The sequence below is a fragment of the Cyprinodon variegatus genome, unplaced genomic scaffold, assembly GCF_000732505.1.
Source record: "Cyprinodon variegatus isolate N-32 unplaced genomic scaffold, C_variegatus-1.0 Scaffold677, whole genome shotgun sequence".
In the NCBI taxonomy this organism is placed as follows: Eukaryota; Metazoa; Chordata; class Actinopteri; order Cyprinodontiformes; family Cyprinodontidae; genus Cyprinodon; species Cyprinodon variegatus.
Genome location: NW_015151130.1, coordinates 168215 through 173690, shown reverse-complemented (window position 1 = coordinate 173690; position 5476 = coordinate 168215). Strand labels below are relative to the sequence as shown.

Here is a 5476-nt window from a genome sequence, read left to right as displayed (position 1 = left end):
CGGCTGCAGAAGGTTCCTTTCCTCTGACCCGGCTGCAGAAGGTTCCTTTCCTCTGACCCGGCTGCAGAAAGTTCTGTCCTGTCTCCATTCCGCTGACGGCTTCATTTCCATAACAATTTTAAGTGCGAGGGTGGAAGCAAACTGAGGTGGGAACAGAGGTATTGTTCCCTCCCTCCTACACGTTCCCTTCCTCTCTGTGTCTTTTTGTGATCAGCGGCCCACTCAGGCCCCGGATGCTGATGACCCTCTTTTTTCCCTCCTGTTCTTTCGGGGACGAGCCAGAACTCCAGAGGAGCGGGTAACTTCTCGGTCCGGCAGCCAAAGGCAGGCCTGCAGTCAAACGGAGAAGGACTCTTCGTCTTTTTCTTCTGAAATCTTCTGAAGTCTTTCGTTTTTTGTCTCGGAGCTCCAGCAGCGACCCTGACGGGGTGAGTCCCTTCGGATTGGTCCTTCTCCCACTTTTGGGTGTGAATCTTCTCGTGTTTGAAGCCGTGGACAAAGAAATCTGCAGCAACATTTGTTCTAAGCAGTTGATCAATGTTTGTCCAGATTTAAATGCTGCAGGTATTTGGTTTTATTAGATTTATCCAGAAGGAAAACATCAGAATCCATCAGATTTACAGTTTGGTCCCTAAAAAAAGGCTGGAGTTTTGACTTTTAGTCCAGTTTTACAACTCCACGGTGTCTCTTTTGTGTTTAAACTGGTTTAATTGTTTCTGGTTTTATATTTGGACACAAAGATGATCTGTTTTCCTCCTGGAAAATAACTCTGACATGTTTTAAAGGGAATGAAAAGAAAAGATTTTCTTAACATTTTCTTTACCATTAGTTTAGTTTATTTAACTTTGAAAAAAGAAAATAAATACATAAAATTAAACATGTTTACGTACAGGCAAAGCAAAGACAGAAGTTTTTTAAACTGTTTTATCTTAAAAACATATTTAACTTTGATTCATTTTAAAAAAGATAAATGAAAAGCTTCATCCATCCTTCAATTTCTTTATTTAATGGAAATTAGGCACTTTTGAGCTTAAGATATATCAGTTTCAATCTATTGCAAGTTTTCTTTGTCTACTTTTTTCAGTTTTGTATTTTTCGGATCCTTTAGATAATTCTTTAACCAATTTTAGGTTGAAATCTGTTATTGGTGTTTAGATTTAGCTTTTATTCAATAATCTGTCAGAAAAAAAAGGCTGAATCAATTATTTAACGTCTGAAAAGTTTGTTTTAAGATTCATAAATGTTGCTTTTATCTATTTATTTTTTAAAGGAGACAAACTTTTTGTTTGGAAAAATATTCTTACTATTTTTATCTGGTTTCCAAATTAGTTTTTAAAAATGTTTTCTTTAAAAATATTTTAGTTTATTTATTTTAATTTTAGGAAACAAAAACCTGAGAGAAATTAACCTCAAATATAAAAATATTTGCAACAAAAGAGAAAACAGGAAGTTTATTCAATAATTTTATCCATTTTAGAAAAATGATCCAGGATTAAAATGAGAGACGAGAATTAAAAATACTTTTTTTTAACTATTAGTTTTATTCTTGGGTTGCTGTTGTTTTAGGGCTGAACATTTTAAAGAGCAGGGATGTAAATGAAATCAGAGCCTCGATTTTTTTAACGACCAAAAATAAGAGAAAAAGTTTAAAAAACGATCCTTTGATTTTATTTTTGCTGCATCAGCATCAAAACTGAATGAAAGTCGACGTTCAGAATCTTTTCCTGAGTCTGCAGATATTTTCCCTCTCATGTCGGCGACAGAAAGCGTCTTTCTGCAAAGGTTTGCAGCTTTTTCAATTAGTTTTAATTATTCAACCACCAGGAATATAAAAAACATTAAAATTAGCATTAAAATCTCAAATTATTCTCATACGATGAAGCCAAACTTTTTCTTTTAAGTTTCATTAATGTAAGAATTACAACTAAGACAAAAGAAAGTTAAATCCTGTCCTGATGATACAGCTGGAGATTTTGGTTTAAATCCAATATCTTCTTATTTTCAACAAGTTTCCTTATTAAAATAATGGAAATGACTTAAAAAAATATAAAATTCAGACTTCAGAGTCTTCAGAGTTTTTTTTTTTTTTTTAAAGTTACGTAGAAACTAGATTGAAAACCTTTAAAAACTATAGTTTCTAAAGGTTTTAAAATGTCCTATAAAAATATCAGCAGAAATATTACAGAAAACCAAAAATTAGATGCTTTTCTGAATCTGTCCTTTGATTCTTGCTTAACTAAAATAGTGAGAAATTAGAGCTTTTTAATTCGTATTAATTTTGCAAGCTTTCATTTATCTTCATTTCCCCTACATTCTGGTTTATTTGCTTTAGTTTAGGTGTTTTGATGAACTTAAAGCTTTCGACACAAAAGTGCTCAAAAAAAAAAAGATCAGATGTTTTCTAATTTCTCTGATTTTCAGCATAAAATTCCATCAAATAAAGTTTTATTCATCTTAAAACATGTTAATATAGCGACTTTTAATTAATCTTAAGGCATATTTAGAAATGTGCTGCAGAAAAATTCAACATTTTCTGACTTTTTGAAAAAATAAACACAAAAAAGTTATGTTTTTTTTTTTATAAAGTGCCTAATTTCTTCTTCTACAGATATAAAATAAATAAATCTGAACCTAATTAACATAAAAACTGCTCATTTTTACACTTTTACTGTCTGCAACAACAAAGACAGAGGAACACTGGAAAAACGATCTAAAAATAAGTAGAAATGTCTTAAATTAAGTGTATTTAATCTTAATTTGAGTAGGTTAATGAGATAGTTTGCCAATGGAATGAGTATTTTTACTCTTAAAATAAGATAATTAGAAAACATTCACTTGAAATAAGACAATGCAATGATGTTTTCTTATTTTAAATGTAAATTATCTTGTTCCGTTGGCAAAATGTTTCTTTTACCTCCTCAAACTAAGAACTAAATGCACTTATTATTAAAAAAATGACTTCTCTAGATTTCAAATGTTTCCAGTGAAAACATGAAGACAAACACATTTTAAATTCTTAGATGTTCAAAGAAACATGAAAAGGAAGATTATTTCAATAAATGTTGGGTTGATGCAGATTTTTCAATGTTTCTGGTTTAGAGCGCGGTGAGTAATAATTGTCTGGATAAAGATGTGTTTAGAAATGTAAGAATATGTTTATTTATATGTATTTAAATTAATTTCTTTGCTCACTTAATGGATTTCGGAGCAGAATGGAGCCATTAATTAAATCAGAATCAGGACGAATGTTGATATTCAGGATTAAATCAAACTATGATCAAATAAGTTTAACCAAATCCAGACAAAGGAGCTAAACTAACATAATTATGTAAATAATTAATTATACTGTCTGTATGTGTTAAATTAGCATTTTACCGGATTGTCTTAAATATAGTTATTCAATATTCATCTATTTGCAGCCATAAATGTGTAAATAGAATAATTGACGCAGAAATTTACACAAATAACATTTGCACTGGAAAAAAATGATATCTAGATAAGTCATTTTTTCTTAAAATAAGTGCATTTGTTCTTGAATTGAGGAGGAAAAAGAGACATTTTGGCAATGGAATAAGACAATTTACATTTAAAATAAGAAAATACAATTGAATTGTCTTATTTCAAGTGAATTTTATCTAATTATCTTGTTTTAAGAGTAAAAATACTCATTCCATTGGCAGATCATCTCCTTTACCTACTCAAATTAAGATTAAATACACTTAATTTAAGACATTTTTACTCATATCTAGATCGTTTTTCCAGTGTAGAAACTTTTTTTGAATAAAAACGAGGAAAACAAAAGGAAAAAAACAAGGTTTGCTTCATGACCTGAACATATGGAGGAGAAATGTGTGCAACCGGCCTCATAACAAGATCTAAAAGAAATGATTGATGGTGCAGGGCTTTAAAATTCACCAGTAAATGAGATAGTTCATCTTTTTTTAAATGAGCTGTCATCAACATTGTGCATTTTATTTGGAGATGCATTTAAATACCTGCAGAAAAAGGCTCATAATGATTGACATGCAGAGCCTTTGATTCAGCACTAAACCTGCAGGTTTTTCTCAATTTTCCTAAAAGCTTCAAACGCTGCATCAGCTTCTAAGTTCTGCTATAAAGCTTAAGGTTTAAGAAGGAGGAAGCATTAAAGCTAAACAGTTAAAAACAAAGAGTGGAAACATGACTTCTGTGTAAATTGGGACCATAAATAAAAATAAATAAACAAAATAAAGGTTCTGCTTTTCTGGTTCAACCAGATTAAGAAATATTGTTTAGATTTTTGCTCCTGAAGATGAAAAGTTTTAGTTGAACAACTTTAATCGACACGAGAAAAGAAAAAAGATCTAGATGAGTCATTTTTTTCTTAAAATAAGTGCATTTGTTCTTGGATTGAGGAGATAAGAGACACTTGGAACCAATGGAACAAGATGGTTTATATTTAAAATAAGAAAACATAATTGCATTGTCTTTTTTCAAGTGAATGTTTTCTAATAATCTTATTTTAAGACTAAAAATACTCATTCCATTGGCAAATTATCTAATTTACCTACTCAAATTAAGGGTAAATACACTTAATTTAAGACATTTTTACTTTTTTCCAGATTGTTTTTCCAGTGCTAATATAAGGAAAGTGTTTTCCTCTGTCTCATCTGTATATTTAATTTCTACAACCATAGATGTTCTGCAACATCTGGGGACTTGGGTCTGTTTAAAACCTTTTATAAGGCAAGTCACCATTTTTGATCACTACACTGAAAAAAAAGTTGATGTAGAAATAAGTAAAAAAATTCTTAAATTTAGTGTATTTACCCTCAATTGAAGTAGTTACATAAGATGATCTGCAAATGGAATAAATACTTTTACTCTTAAAATAAGATAATTAGATAATATGCACTTGAAATAAGACAATGCAATTGTGTTTTCTTATTTTAAGTGTAAATTATCTTGTTCAAATGGCAAAAATGTTTCTTTTACACTGGAAAAATGATCTAGAAATAAGTAAAAAGGTCTTAAATTAAGCATATTTACCCTTAATTTGAGAAGGTAGATGAGGTAGTTTTCCAATGAAATGAGTATTTTTACTCTAAAAATGAGATATTTAGATAAAATGGACGTAAAATAAGACAATTATCATTGTGTTTTCTTATTTTAATTCTAAATTGTCTTGTTCCGTTGGCAAAATGTCTCTTTTATCTCCTCAATACAAGAAATAATGCACTTATTTTAAGAAAAAATTACCTTTCTAGATTTCGTTATCCGAGAACAAATGCATTTATTTAATAAAAAAAGATGACTAATCTAGATTTCAGTTTTTTCCAGTGCAGATCCAGCCATTCAACAAAGATCCTGCTACATTACTATACATCTTATTTTGGCATTTGACCAATAAGATGAGCCATTCACTGGAAAAATAGTCTAGAAATAAGTAACAATTTCTTAATTTAAGTGTATTTACCCTTAATTTGAGTAGGTAAAT

At 30.1% G+C, this 5476-nt stretch overlaps 1 protein-coding gene across 1 annotated transcript in view; it reads left to right on the top strand.

The window, feature by feature from the left end:
- The first annotated feature begins 513 nt into the window (after positions 1 to 513).
- The window catches only part of LOC107097158 (early growth response protein 2b-like), a 15832-nt gene continuing 10869 nt past the window's right edge, over positions 514 to 5476 (top strand). Inside the window, exon 1 of the mRNA XM_015394190.1 lies at positions 514 to 564. The gene's annotated coding sequence lies outside the window, so the exon portion shown is untranslated. The remainder of the gene's footprint in view (positions 565 to 5476) is intronic.